Source organism: Choloepus didactylus, chromosome 6, assembly GCF_015220235.1.
Source record: "Choloepus didactylus isolate mChoDid1 chromosome 6, mChoDid1.pri, whole genome shotgun sequence".
NCBI classification, from domain to species: domain Eukaryota; kingdom Metazoa; phylum Chordata; class Mammalia; order Pilosa; family Megalonychidae; genus Choloepus; species Choloepus didactylus.
In genome coordinates, this window is record NC_051312.1 from 26,981,761 (window position 1) to 26,998,332 (window position 16,572).

Genomic DNA, 16,572 nt, shown 5'->3' on the forward strand with positions numbered 1-16,572 from the left:
TGACAAGGAAATCTGTTCATATATAAACCTTTAACATGGAGCAGAGCCTGGTATGGGGAAGTGGACATATGGCTGGGAGTCTGGAGATCAGGGTCCTGGTCACTGATTCAGGGATTGGTTTTTATAAGTCATTGGACAAGTCAAGACTTCTAGCTTCTGTTTTGTTACCTGCATAATAAAGAAATTAGTCTAGATTATCATATGTTTTAATTTTATTATTCCTCAAGCAATGAGGAAGAATTGGAGGGTAGGACTTCTGAACTGAAGAGAATTCTCCCTGAAAAAATTAAATAAAATTCATTTTGATATCAAATTTGCTGCATCAGGTAGGAAAACAATAATTAAAGGGTTAGAAGGAATTATCAATACAGACACAAATGAAAAGTGTTAAGGCTGTCCAGTCTTTACGTTCCATGTGTACATGAGATGAATTAGTTTACTCATTGTAGAGATGGCATAATTAATCATTGCATTATGCTGAACTTATCTCTTATGAACTCATAAATTTCAAGGAGCTCTGAAAGTGTTATGCAATGATTCTACTAAAAATTCTCATCAAAAAACTTACACTCATTTTCCCATGTTTTTATATATTAAAAATAACAGGTAAGAATTTAAATAGTTCAAAATTGTATTAGTTTTTTCTTAAGAAAAATTAAAAATAACTGGTTACATAATAAAATTGTAGACATTCAGTGTATATTGGATAATAAAAACAGAGAGAGATTCTGAAGACTTATGTTATGTCTCATCTGATATCAGCAAGGGATAGTTAATCAAGCTTCCAATATGTTCACTCTCCTTAATATTTTTGTTTCCAGGACTGATGTTCAGATTTTCAACAGATAGAAAACATGCTTTTGTCAGAGGGAAATAAAAGTGAGCCCACATTCACTCTCTTGGGCTTCTCAAATTACCTGGAAATGCAAGTCCCTCTCTTCTTAGTATTCCTGGCTATCTACAGTATTACTCTCGTAGGAAATCTTGGAATGATTGTTATTATCAAAATTAACCCTACACTGCACACACCCATGTACTTTTTCCTCAGCCATCTCTCCTTTGTAGATTTCTGGTATTCCTCCATCACTGCTCCCAAAATTCTGGTGAACCTACTTGTAGAAGACAGAACCACTTTATTTTTAGGACAAGTTGTACATTTCTCTTTCTTTGTACATTTGTGGTGACTGACTCCTTTGTATAGGCTGTAATGGCCTATGACCACTTAGTGGCTAATTGAACTCTGTGCTCTATGGGTGCCATGTCTCAGAAACACTGTGCCATGCTGGTGGTTGGATCATATGCACGGAGAGTGACATGTTCCTTGATACTCAGATGCTCTGCTTTCACCGTATGTTTTCTTGGTTTCAATACACTCAATCACTTCTGTGAGTTCTCCACACTGCTCTCTCTCTCCTGTTCTTATACTTATCTCAAGTTGCTGCTTTACATATTTGCCACATTAATGAGGTGAGCATACTACTCATCATTCTCACCTCTTATGTGTTCATTGTTGTCGCCATCCTGAAGATGCACTTAGCCAGTGGGTGCCACAAAACCTTCTCTACTTGTGCCTCATACCCGACTGCTATCACCATCTTCAACAGCACCATCCTCTTCCTCTACTGTATTCCCCACTCCAAAAATTCCAGGTATGGTCAAAATGGCCCCTGTGGTTTTACACAGAGGTGATCCCTGTGTTGAATCCTCTGATCTACAGTTTCAAGCAATAAGGATTTCAAGGAAACTCATTAAGGAAATGGTCACTAAAGTATTTTCTACCTAAGCATATTATTATAGTAAAGTTTGTTCCTGACTTTGTCAATAATTATGTCCAAAAAGTTTGCTTTTAAAAATATCTTTAGAAATCAATAAAGAGTTAATATTTTACATTGGTGAGGACATTAATTTTGGATTAAGTAGACTAAACTTGTCTCTATCACTTACTTGCTGGAGAAAATCGATTAACTTAATGTCCATCATCTTTAGTTTTTCATCTACCAAATTTCAGTACCATGACCTTGCAAATAATCTGATTATGAAGATTAAAAGAAAATATAAATGGCATATAAATCACTGTGTATAATCTAAATAGATACTAATTTCTTCCTTCTTTTTATAAGGCACTTTCAATATAGTAGGTTCTCAATAAAACTGTGAATTTCTTTTATGAAAGTATAAATTGCTGTGAAAATAAGACATAGTCCTTGTCTTCAAAGAACACAAAGTCTAGGCCCAGATGACAAATGTTAATCCTTTGATGACTCTCAGACCTTGAATTTAATGGAGTTTGTTCTGCTGGGTTTTGGAATTTTTTGTAACTTGTGACTCTTTCACATTTTTCCCTACCTGTTCCCCATTGTATACTGAAAGCAGATAACTTACTTTCTTGATTTCACACATCCACAGACAGAGGGCAACTGTGCCCAGAAGAGACCACACTCAGAAGCAATTTTAATGCGACTTTGTGTTTAGCATCGTTATTGAGATAACTTAAGGTTTTGGGGATATTGTGATGGAATGAATATATTTCGGATGTGGAAAGAACATGCCTTTTGGCATCCAGAGAGCAGACTATGGTGGCTTGGAACTATGCACTCCAGAAAAACATGTTCTTTAACTTTATCCATTCCTCTTGGTGTGTGGACCCATTGTAAATAAGATCTCTTCAAGATGTTACTCAATTAAGGTGTGGCCCAAATGAATTAGGTTGGCTTTAATCCTGATTACTGGACTTCCTTATAAACAGATTGAAAATCAGACAGAAAAAAAGAGGGTGCAGCCAGAAACTGAAGGTCAATGGAACCAGGAAGAGAAGGTAGAAGCCAGGAGAGACCATGTGCTCCTTGATTTTGGACTTCTCCTAGCCTCAAAATCATGAGCCATTAAATTCCTTTTGTCTAAGCCAATCCATTGCATGGTATTGTATTTAGCAGCTAGGAAATTAATCAGCAAGGATGGTGAGTGCCCAGTCTGTGTATGTGCTATCATTCTGCCATCCTCCCCCAAGCCATCACAAAGTATCAATCCCTTATGATTTTTTCCCTAAATATTAGTATGATCTCTGAATCCTTCTACACAGAACTCTTATCCAACATTTTAAAAAAAAGTGATTGGAGTTTCCAGGTGCCCATAGCTAATATTCTGCATATATTTATTCAAAACTAAGTGAAAAAACCATCCAGTCATTAACATCGACTTCTATTTTAATTGAAAAAAGTAAGCAGCATTGTTTTAGATATTGATTATCTAATAAAAGAATGTTTTTCTATTGAATTGTTTCACTTGGTTTTTATAAGTAATTTATCTTTCATTACACTTTAGATACCTATGCAGCTTCTGATTTTATTTGAAATTAGAAAACTAGATGTATTAATCTTGAGTTGATTTAAGTGGTAATCCTATCATTTACATCTTATGTATGTAATTTATGTAGTGACAATTACAGAGTATTTTCTCTTATTTCTCTCCTGCTTTGGTAAACAATGGTCACATTGTGTGATGGAACTGGCACAACCCACTCAGTTTTTACTGTTAGGAAATAGAAGCCCATACAATTTATGTTACTTTTTGAAGGCTGTAAAAACAATTGGTGACAGAATCAGTGTATTCATGTCAGTCTCCATCTACACCAGCAAGCACATTTTCCACTAAATTCTAGAATCAGTCCCATATTCTTATATTTTCAAGTTGTGATTCTCCAGATTCTTTATGGTGGGTCCCTTTGCTTCTAGGTAGAATGTAATTTACGTTAGTAGTTTTTAAGGATTGAATCATATCCTTCACAAAAGACATGTTCAGGTCCTAACCCCATCCTGTGAATGTGACACCATTTGTAAATAGGACCTATGAAGATGCCATTATTAGGTAATGTATGGCCAAACTGAGTGAGGCTGGCCCTTAATTCAATATGATGAAGGACAAGAAAGGAAATTGGACAAGGAAGTAGAAGCCACAACTAGGAGAATCCAGAGTGATAACCATGTGACAGAGGGCTGGAACCATCAAACACTACAGACATTGGAGAAAGCAGGGCCTGGCCTACAGCTTCATTTAAGTCATCTAGCCTCCCAAACAATGAGCCAATAAATTCCTTTTGTTTAAATCAACTAGTCTGTGGTAATTGTCATAGCAGACTCAGCAAAATAGGATAGTGTTCTTCAGATATTTGGACATGTGCCTCTAATTGATTTTTGAAAGAGTATACACCCCAAAACTTGTTTTGATATATATCATTGTTAGTTTTAAATAGCATCAAAAAGTATAATTTCTATCACATACTATAATTTATTTGAAATACATGTACATAATTTTAATAGCTAGATTTATATCTTTCCTTCTTCTCCTTCAACTCATATTTCAATTTTACTTCTCCAAAGAAAATTACAATTTTATGAATCACCCCCTTTATTTCTTATGATCAAAACTTTCTTTCAGGATTATCAAAATACATTTCTGGGTTGTTAAACTTGTATAGAAATGACACAATAATAGATACACTGCTAATTAAGAAATGAAATTTATTGTAAATGTTAATTAAAATATGAATGTCAAAATTAAAAAAATAAATACAAGAAGTATTTAGTTTACTTAGAAGTTTGAGTTTCATTTTTTTTAATTAACTAGTATATCCATGGTAGAAAATCACTGTATTAATCAGTATCTCCAGGGAAATAGAACCAATTGTATATATATATATATATATATATATATACATATATACATATACATATACATATATATATATGTATGTATGTATGTAATGTAAGTATTGTGGGATTTTATAAGAATTGTCTCACATGATTGTGGGGATGGATAAGTTCAAATTCTATAGGTGAGCCACAAGTTGGGAACTCTGATGAAGTTTTTCAATGAATTCCCAAAGAGATGCTCACTGGCTAAAATAGAGATGGAAATTCTCTCTTCTGATGGCTGAAATCATTACTTCTCCTTTAGAAGCCTTCACATGATTCAGTGAGACTTCTCTCATTGTTGAAGGCAATCTCCTTGGTTGCTTATAGATTTAATCAGCCATAAATGCAATCAACATACTGATGATTTAAGTGCATGAAATATTCCCACAGTAACAATTAGGCCAGTGCTTGTTTGACCAAACAACTGGACACCATAACCTGGCCAAGTTAGCATATGAACTTAACCATCTCAGTCACTTAATGTTAGAAGACAATTGGGATCAGTATCAATTCTATTTCTACATTTAAATTGCTGAAAATGCTGAAAATATTTGACCATATTCGAAGTAAATGGGAATAGAAATCCTGCTGACAATTGTATTGTCACAGCAATGTCACTCAACATTTTTAACTCCATCCACATTGTGGATGGACTTGCCAATTCCTCTCATCGACTTTTCATCAAAAATACTTTTAAGAATGAATTAAACTCAGTTCACCTTTTCAATTTTTCTGAAAGTCCAAAATTTGGAAGTGACCTCTGTTTAACAGAAATTAGCTAGCAAGTGGCTTAGATTTGTCACTCCTCGTTTTACCAATGTGACTTTTGCCAATGTGACTTTGCAGCTCTACACATCAAGTGTGGATTCTATTCTCCATTCTGGAACATGTGCTACTTTTGCAATTTGTTTTGGCTAAGAAAGTGACATTGTGTCAGTTCCAAACCTTTGAGAAGATTTATGGCTTTTACACACTCATGTAATCATGTACACCTGTCATGTTTACAAATATGAAATAAACTGACAGAAAGTGAGAGGCCTATGGCCCACATCATACCAGCTGCAAACTAACCCACCACCAGGCTTGAGAGTAAACCTCTCTAAAACTCCAGCTGGTCTTGTTCATAAGAGCAAGCCAAGATCAGTGAAGCATGTACTGAATTAGCACAATGTAGCTGATTCATGCAGGAGTGAGAAATAGTAAGTGATTACTCTTCTTAGCCAATGTGTTTTTCAGTGACTTGTTATGCAATCATTGGAGTCACTCACTTTCTCAAGTTCTGGAAAGGTTACCAAAAAACCTTTTCCAAGATTTACCATATGATAATTAAGGATATCTATTATTTTTCCACATAGAGATGACTTGTTTCAATAATGCAATAAGAAAATTTGGAAATATCAAAATATTATTGATTTCATTGAACCTTGAAAATATAAAGTTTCATTAAAATTATATTTTCTTACTATGCATTAAATATATTTTCATCAAAAGTGAGGGGTTTTGTGTCAGGAGGCCCCTTCCCCCATGGCAAGCTGTGCTGCAAAACCTTCCTGTGGGAGAAAGCAGCAGTCCCTGTCAGGAGCAAGTGAATAAAGCTCAACCTAGTTCCACCTGGGGTTTTAATTAACAAATGTGGACTGCTGAATACAAGCTACAAACACAGATAAACCCCTAACAAGAAGCAAAGTACTCTGAGGTTGCTCCCAGTGGAGAGGAGGTGGGGCTGAGAGGGAAAAAATGTGGAAGCTTTTGGAAACTACTGTGCTTATTACACTCAGAAAAGCCTGTGTCACAAGAAAAGGAGCACAAAAGACCAGGCATTATCTGACCAACAGCAAAACTAGGGGTTGGAAACTGGCTCTGAAAAGGAGCTTTCTTTCTCCTTTTTGTCTCTCTCAATCTGAGTGGATCAGCAGAGAAAGCCTCAGGCAGTTTAAGCTCTCAGCCCTCTGACCCAGGCAGGGGTGGAGTTAACAGAGTCAGAGAGACAAAGCAGTAATTCAAGTGCAGAAGATAACTCCTTAGGTGGTGTGTCTTCCCTAAGCGGTGGGAAAAGATTTGGATTTTTTTGTTTGTTTTTTGTTTTTTCCTCTGACTACTTGTCTATTTATACTTCAGAGCCCCCTGGCCAGACCAGAATTAAAACTGTCAGAGAATAACTATCCAGACAATAGCCTAAATCACTAGGTAAGGCTTGGGGGTTGTGGAAAGGCCTTAAAAAGGTATTTCTTTCTTCTTTTTATTTCTTTTTTTAAATAACTATGATAAGTAGCTCTTTACAGAAAATGTGGTCCAGCGCAATTGGCAGTCCTCCTTCAAAGAACTCAGACCCCAGGGGCTGGAAATCAGAAACCAACTTCAGTCAGCCATGTTCCCACAAGGACAGACCCAGTCAGAAAACTAAAGGCACTGCACCTCTTTACACTGGTGAGGGAGATGTGGCCTGGCAAGCACCACCTGCTGGACAGGATAGGGAAAGCACAAAGTCTAAAGGCCTCCCAGGAGGGTCTCATTCTGAGGGAAATGCCATATCCTCCTCCCAAGACCTGGGCTCTTTGGATTGGGAAAACGTGACTGGGGTTGATGAAACCTGAGGAGACCCTCTCACAATAAGGCTACATAGAGGCAGGGCAAGAAACAGAAAAACAAGAGGTTAAAACTCTGATCAGCTAAATAGAACCTAAGTTACAGATCTAGAATAAGTTGAAGAGAACACCACAGAATAGAGAACAAAGCCAACCAACAAGAAAACCCAAGATAAAAGAGTGAACACAAGCTCCAGAATAAACTAATCAAGAAAATCAGATGCCTAGACAGCTTAAGATATTGAGCCATACTAGGAAACAGAAATATGGACCAGCAGCCAAAGCAACAAACCAACAGTTCAACCACGTTACAGGAGTTGAGGCAACTAATCCTAAATCAATTCAAGCAACTGAGGGAAGAATTAATTATACAATTAAAGATGTTCAAACAAATCTCTTAAATCAATTCAATGAACCAAGGGAAGATATGGCAAAAAGATGAAGGATATAAAGAAGATACTGGGTGACCGGAAGGAAGAATTCATAAGCTTGAAAAAACAAGTGGCAGATCTTATGGGAATGAAAACCATAATAGAAGAGATAAAAAACACAGTAGAGGGATACAACAGTAGATTTGAACAGGCAGAAGAAAGGCTCAGTGAACTGGAAGACAAGACATTTGTATTCATAAACACAAAAGAACACATAGAGAAAAGAATGGAAAAATAAGAGCAGGGTCTTAGGGAGCTGAATGACAACATGAAGTGCACAAATATATGTTTTTTGCATGGCCCAGAAGGAGAAGAGAAGGGAAAATGGGCAGAAAGAATAATAGAAGAAACACTCACTGAAAATTTCCCAACTCTTATGAAAGACAGAAAATTATAGATTCAAGAATTACAACATACCCCAAACAGAATAGATTCCAATACACCTAGTCCAAGACACTGATCAGATTGTCCAATATCAAAGACAAAAAGAGGATTCTGAAAGCAGCAAGAGAAAAGCAATCCATCACATACAAGGAAAGCTTGATAAGACCATGTACAGATTTCTCCACAGTAATCATGGAGGCGAGAAGATAGTGGTATGATGTATTGAAGACACTGAAAGATAAAAACTGTCAACCAATAATTCTATATCCAGCAAAACTGTCCTTCAAAAATGAGGGAGAGATTAAAATATTTTCAGACAGACACAGAGAGTTTGGAATAAGAGACCGGCACTACAAGAAATAATAAAGAGAGCACTACAGGCTGATAAGAAAAGACAGGAGAGAGATTGGAAGAGTATAGAAATGAAGATTATCAGTAAGAATAAAAGGAGATAGAGGAAAAATAAGAAATGACATAAAACCCAAAAGACAAAATGGTAGAAGAAACTACTGCCCTTACAGTAATAACACTAAATGTTAGTGGATTAAACTCCCCAATAAAAAGACATAGACTGGCAGAATGGATTAAAAAAAAAAAAAAAAAAGAAGGAAAGAAACAGGAACATCTATATGCTATCTACAGGAAGCTCATTTTAAATACAAAGACAAACATAAGCTGAAAGTGAAAGGAAGGAAAAAATATTTCACACAAACAGCAACAAGAAAAAAGCAGGAGTAAATATATTAATATCAGATAAATTAGACTTCCAAAGTAAAACAATTAAAAGACAAAGAAGGATATTATACATTAATAAAAGGGTCAATTCATCAAGAAAACATAATAATCATAAATATTTATGCACCAAGCCAGAGACCCCCAAAACTCATGATGCAAACACTGGGAACACTGAGAGGAAAAGTAGAAACCTCTTCAATAATAGTTGGAGATTTTAATACACCACTGTAATCAGTGAATAGAACATCTAGACAGAGGATCAATAAATGAACTAGACTTGGCAGACATCTATAGAACACTACACCTCACAACAGCAGGATAATGGTAGCACAATGTTTTAAGTATACTGAACAAAGATGTCTGTGAGTGAAGCTTAGAGGGGTAGGCTGGGTGCATATATGACACCATTGGTAAAGATAGATGATAGGGACTGGGACTGTATGACTTGGCAAAAGCTGGAGTGGTTGATGATTGTGATTAAATTACAAATGTGGGAATGTTTTTACAGGTGGGAGAACAAATGAAGATCAACCATGCAAAGTGTTGAAAAAGGGATGTTGTTGGGGAAAAAATAAAATCAAAGCAAACTGGAGTATGTGGTCAATAGTAACATGGTAATATGCTTCCATTAAGTGTAACAAAGGCAATATAACCAAAGCTAAATATGAATGAGAGGGGAATATAAGGGGGGATATGGGATTCTTGGTAGTTGTGTTGTTGTTTGACCTTACTATTATATTGTATTGCATGATATTTTATTTTTATTTTTATTGCTTTTTTATTATTAATTTAAAAAGCACTAATTTTGTAGAAATCAATATGTTCAAGTGCTGACTGTGGTGATAAACACAAACCTATGTGAAGATACTGTGAACAACTGATTGTACACTGTGGATAATTGAACATTATGTGAATATATCTCTATAAAATTGTAGGAAAATATAAATAAGGATAAAAGTGCTGGAGAAAACATGTAGAGAGTGACTTACCTATTTCCTGTTGTAGACTTTCTGGGGGACAGTGTGATGGTTCAACAAGAAGCTGAGCATGTGGGTGCCATAAGGTCCTGCAACCTCATTGTGGGTATATGCTTGGAATATCTGAGAGCAGGGACATGGATGGACATTTGCACACTGGTGTTTATGGAGGCAGTATTCATGATTTGCAATGGGTGGAGGTGGCCTAAGAATACACTGAGTGAGGAACAGAATGGTGAATGAGGTGTATGCAGCTGTAAGAAGGAGTGAAGCTGTGAGACATACAACAAGGTAAAAGATCCTGTAAACAGCATTTTGAATGAAGTATGCCAGAAAAAAAGGCAGACACTATAGTGCCTCACCAGTATTGACTAACTATAATGTGTAAACTCAGAATTAAATCTTAGAGCACAGCTTATCAGGGGAATGCTCATTGTAATGGTCACTAGACTGTAAGCACTTATAGCAGTAACATCTATTCATGAATTGTAATGGCTCTCTCCAAATTCTGAGATGCTGATCCCTTTTTGTATGACTTTATTGGTTTCTGGAACTTTGGGTATCTATGCGACACCTGAGGCTCGGAGCTGGAGCTCAACAGATATAAGCATAAGTATTAGTGCATACAGCAACTGTTTAAAAGGCTGAAAAAGAGTCTAGTCCTCAATTAGAGATATGAATGAAGCAGATCTGGTTAGGACTAAGACAAATTGGGCCAAAAGGTAAAGGATGATACTGACTGTGTTTTGAAACTTCAACTTCCAAGGGAGGAGATTGTTATGTGGAACAGGATACCCTAAACAATTTAACTTGTATAGTCAGCTTGTTCATACACCACAATTACATGGAACTTTGAACAGGAAGTCAGATCTGGTAGGTTTGCACAGGTTAGTGTGAAATAGCAACACATCCTGGAGTAATTCAGTCAGAGAATAAAAATATATATGCAGGGCCCCCTGAGGAGCTGGGGGAAAATGCAGAAGTGTTGGACTTCCTCATTTGGGTTGTTGCTGATCTTCTCTTAAACATTGAGGACTGGTGGTTTGGTATGCCGAGACCCCTATCTTGGGGCTTGCTTCATGGGGCTCATTGTTGAAAAGGAGAGGCTGAATTTGCTTGTGACTCTGCCTAGTAGTCTCCCCCTGAGTGCCTCTTTGTTGCTCGGATGTGACTCTTTCTCTCTAGCTAGGCCAGCTAGGCAGGTGAACTTGCTGCCCTCCCCCCTGTGTGGGACCTTATTCCCAGGGGTGCAAATCTCTCTGGCAATGCAGAGTATGACTCCAAGAGATGAATCTGGACCCAGCATCATGGAATTGAGACCATCTTCTTGACCAAAGGGGGATGCAAAATGAAATGAAATAAAGTTTCAGTGGCTGAGAGATTTTAAATGTAGTCGAGAGGCCACTCTGTTGAAATTCTTATGCACTACATAGACAACACTTTTTAGGTTTTCATATACTGAAATAGCTATAAGTAAATACCTGAAACTATCAAACTCTAACCCAGTGGCCTTGACTCTTGAAAATGACTGTATAAGTGTGAGAGTGTGACGGTGAAAACCTTTTGGGTCACACTCTCTTTACCCAGTGTATGGATGGATGACTAGAATACTGGGGACAGACACTGGATGAAGATTGGGGTGGGATGGGGAGGGTTACTTGGGTGTTTGTTTGTTTTTTACTTTTGTTTTTTATTCTTATTTTTATTCTTTATGGTGTAAAGAAATTGTTCAAAAATGGATTGGGCTGATGAAGGCACAACTGTATGATGGTACTATGAACAGTTGATTGTACACCATGGAAATTTCAATAAAACTGAATTTAAAAAAAGCATGGGGTTTCACATTTTGATTGTTCAATTTAAGTAACATGAGCATGAAGTCAATTCTACTCAAATTTCTTTTTAATTTGAATCAACCTTTAAAACCATCTCATAGCGCTTTAAGTTTAAAATAAAGAGAGAGGCAAGGTAACTTTGTTGTGAATAGGTTGCCAAATTATGTGAGCCATCAATGCAAATGATGACTTTTAGAGACATTCTTATAATTATCTCTCATGAGACTCTCTCTTTCTAGAAGGATTCAGCCTGGGGTAATAATTTGGGAGTACACTAAAAAAAAAAAGGAAGACTGTTAAACATATATTATCAGCAATGAATTATACAACTGATTTGAAAACATCATCATGTACTAAGTATATGTCTAATGCAGTTCTTTACCCTGCAAAGTATCTTAGTTTCCTATAGCTAAAACAACAATCCTTTCAAGGGTGGGCTTAGACAGCAGGAATATAGTGACTCATGCTTTTGAGGCCAGAAGAAGTTCAAAACCAAGTTGTCAGCAAGATGATATCCTCTCCCCAAAGACTGCAGTTCTCTGGGGCTGGCTGTCTGTAATCCTTGGTCCTGGACTTTTCTGTTGGCTTTCTCTTCTGTGTCAAATTTCCTTTGCTTATAAGTACCTCAGCCATATTGGATTAAGGCCCACCCTAATTCAGTTTGGCCACACCTTAACTGATATACTCAAAGTTCCTATATAAAAATGTGTTCACTCACACAGGATCAGAGGTTAGAATCTGATGGTGCTTTTTGTGGCGGACATGATTCAACCACCAGTAGAAAGATGAGAAAGCCAGGAATTAATGAGAAGCCATACCATAGTTTGAAGTGCTTTGATTAATGAAAACTTTAGGATAATAATATTTCAAGTTGTCTTTTTGTTTTGACTTTTAGAAGTTTATTTTGTATCTGTTTTTCTCATGCGGCAATTCATCATGGTAGTTTGCAATATCTTGACTTTTTAAATTTTATCTATTTCTATTTATTAGGATGGTTCACATACCATACAATCATCCAAAGATCCAAAGTGTAAAATCGATCAGTTGCCCCCAGTACCATCATACAGCTGTGCATCCATCACAATTAATTTTTTCAATTTTTAGAACATTTTTATTACTCCAGAAAAGAAATACAGACAAAAAAGAGGAAACACAAATCCTCCCACCCCTTACTACCCCCTCCATTGTTGACTCATAGTATTGGTATAGTACATTTGTTACTGTTTATGAAAGAATGTTGAAATACTACTAACTGTAATTAGTTTGCAGTAGGTACTTTTCCCTATATGCCCCTCTATTATTTTTCTAAAGTTTCAGAATAGTATTTAATTACCAGATATTTATAGTCATCTTATTTGATATCACAAAATAGTGGCCATGTTATAAATTTTACAGATGAGGATATTGTTGCACTATTCTCACCATACATAGGTTGCAGAAGAAACCTGAATAAAGATCAATATTTTCCCTTCTTCCTCCTTTGTATATTTATAAACATACCTACACATAACACTTGCTATTCAAATTATTTTTATCTGAACCAAGGAATTAAATACATTGAGATAATTTTGTTTTCTTTATAGGAATTCTCACAGTAAAGTATACAAGCTTAGGGATCAGAGAGTAAATAGATTTTTTTTTTTGCCACACCCTCTGTTTGAACTCAGAAGCTAAAATGGTTCAGTATTTTCCATTAACTATTCAATAAATAGTCATTGGGTCCACAATTAACATTCTTTTGTTAAAGTGTATGAAATAGCACTTAATAATTGCTGCTTAAATTTAGTTAATAATTGCTGCTTAAATGACTACCATGACAGATGTCTCTCCATATATAGACATTTTCCCCAACACTGCTTGCTATATGGCTTTGCTCTACATATCCCATGCCTATCTCCAGACAACGCCATCTAATCTACACCAACCAATAAAACATAATTGAGAATACACACTGTTCAATGGTCTCAAAAAGTATAAGTGTATTCCTTTGGATTTTTAAAAGAAGTCTATATTTTCAGACTTAAATTTAATAGTTTTTAAATATTTTTAGTCTAATTTCTATTTTATCAATTAAGAAACTAAGAGTCATCTTATGAGTTAAGTGAGATGACTACATTTACAATCAGCAAGTCAGAAAAGTGAGGCAAGTATCTTCATCTTCTGACTTCAAGTGTTTCAGAAAGAATGCCATACCATAAACCTGAGTTATCCGTTTAAAATAGAGTGAAAGAAATGGTAGCATTGAATAGGATGTGATACCAAGTATGTTTTCTCCTTCATAATGTCACCATTCTGCAATTGTGTGCTTATTCCTCACTGAAATATGGAATTAAAAATAATTTAATATAGGGTTGTGTCTTATGATGACTATGATGATAGTAAAGCAAAACTTATATTCAATTGTCACTATATGACTTAAAAAGTGCATCTTCATCTAATACTACAGAAACTTTCTCCATATCTCTCCTTTCTTTGTTTCTCTGTTGGGAGGGCTCCTTTCAGTATCTCAAGTAGGGCAGGTCTTTTCTTAGCAAAATTTCTCAGCATTTGTTTATCTGTGAAAAATTTAAGCTCTCCCTCAAATTTGAAGGAGAGCTTTGCTGTATAAAGAATGCTTGGTTGGCAATTTTTCTCTATCAGAATTTTAAATATGCCATGCCACTGCCTTCTTGCCTCAATGGTGGCTGCAGAGTAGTCACTACTTAGTCTTATGTTTTTTCCTTTGTATGTGGTGAATTGCTTTGCTCTTGCTGCTTTCAGAGCTTGCTCCTTCTCTTCAGCATTAGAGAGTGTGATCAGAATATATCTGGGAGTAGGCTTATTCAGATTTATTCTATTTGGAGTTCACTGGGCATTTATGCTTTGTATATTTATGTTGTGTAGAAGGTTTGGGATATTTTCCCCAACAATTTCTTTGAATACTTTTTCTAGACCTTTACCCTTTTCTTCCCCTTCTGGGACACCAATGAGTCATATATTTGGGCATTTCATTTTATCTATCATATCCCTGAGGTCCATTTTGATTTTTTTTTTATTTTTTCCCCATTCTTTCTTTTGTTCTTTCATTTTCCATTTTGTCATACTCCAGGTAACTGATTCATTGTTCAGCTTCCTCTAGTCTTGTATCCAGAATATTTTTAATATGGTTGACAGTTTCTCTTATTTCCATAAGATCATATGTATTTTTATTTACTCTTGCAATTTCTTCTTTATGCTCTTCTAGGTTCTTCTTCATTTCTTTTATATCCTGTGCCATGCTCTTCATGTCCTTTATATCCTGTGCCATGCTCTCATTCTTTGTCTTTAGTTCTTTGATTATTTGCTCCAAGTACTGCGTCACCTCTGATCTTTTGATTTGGGTGTTTGGGTTTGGGTTATCCATATCATCTGTTTTTTTCATATGCTTTACAATTTTCTGTTGTTTTTGGCTTCTTAGTATTTGCTTAACTTGATAGGATTCTTTTTGGATATGTATGCTAATTCAAAGACTTCTCTCTAATTTGTCAGATCTACAGCTTAGTGGCATACACTTTCTCTAACTAACCAGCAGTTGGTGTCTGTGAGCCACCTATTCCCTTCAAGCCAGTTTTCTCCAGCTTTGTCTTTATGGTGTGTGGGGGTATGATTCTTGTGGGGTCCAAATGGTGCACCAGTTTTGCATGTGTATTTGGTGCTCTCTGCCCTGAATGTGGAGTGTGTGTCTGAAAAGTTAGGGAGCAAGGGCAGCTTTAACAATCAAACCTCCTAGGTGTTCCTGGAGATATAAGGCTGTTCTAAGAGTCTAAACCTTCAGTTCAGTCTTGCCACAGATTGTCTCTGCACTGTCCCACAAGTCCTTGGTATTGGCATATGGTCCCTGGGATTTCCAAGTGAGTCCCTCTTCCAAGCCATGCCCTTCTAGGGCCTCTGCTGAGGGAAGGCTGTGCTACATCACAAGTGCATGCCAAACTTCAAGGGAAGTTCTGGGCTGCAGGACCATGTAGGGGTGTTCCCAGCCTGCTGAAAGGATGGCTGAATGGGACATGTTAATTTCCCCCTTTTCACACTGCTCTGCCTCCTAGCTCTGGGACAATTAGCTGTGGGTTCACAAAAGGCTATTGTCCATGCCAGATTTTGTAGTGTGTGCACACATTGCTGGAAACACTTCCCATCACACTGGTTTTTTTGGTGCAGCTCTGAGCTGTGGTTCCAGCACCCACCAGGCAAGAGCATTCCCAGCCTACCAGGAAGATGGCTGCAAGAGGCATGGTTTTTTTCCCCTTTTGACTAACCTCTGCCTGACTCACTCCAAGACAATTAGCAGTGGGTGCATGAAAGGCTATCATCCATGCCAGATACTGAGGCATACTCACAGGTTGTGGAGACACTGTTCCTGCCATGCTTCCCTGTGTGGTTCTTGCTGCCATATCTGCAGCCATTTTGGGTTTTTAAAATGGAACTAGTCTGACTCCAAATGCCAACCCATGGTTTTCCCACACCCCAGTGTGGCTGCTGGATATTCAGCAGGATTACTCACTCACTTCAGAATGCAGGTTTCACCAAGTGCATGGTCTCTGTGGATTTAGCAGACTTTGTCCAGCTGGTGCATGACAGGAACTGGTGTTCTGGGTGACTTTCTGGCTTTTACTTAGTATTTTTCATGGTGGTGTTTTTTTGCCCAGCCTCTCCTAACTGCCATCTTCTGAAGGTCCAGATCCACAGTTTTTACTTACAGATTTTATGCTGTAATCATGGGCATTCCTCCCAACTCAGGTTGGTATATGATGAGTGGATGGTCATGTTTGTTCCCCCACAGTTATTCCAGCTTATTTACTAATTGTTTCTGGTTCTTTTTTAGTTGTTTCAGGAGAACTACTTGGCTTCCATTCCTCTCTATGCTGCCATCTTAGATCCCCCAATATCTTGACTTTTTAAAATGAGAGAAGAGAAATTGT

General features: G+C 36.8%; 1 pseudogene; it reads left to right on the forward strand.

Moving 5' to 3' along the window:
• The first annotated feature begins 854 nt into the window (after positions 1 to 854).
• LOC119536792 lies at positions 855 to 1,730 on the forward strand (annotated as a pseudogene).
• The last annotated feature ends 14,842 nt before the right edge of the window (positions 1,731 to 16,572 follow it).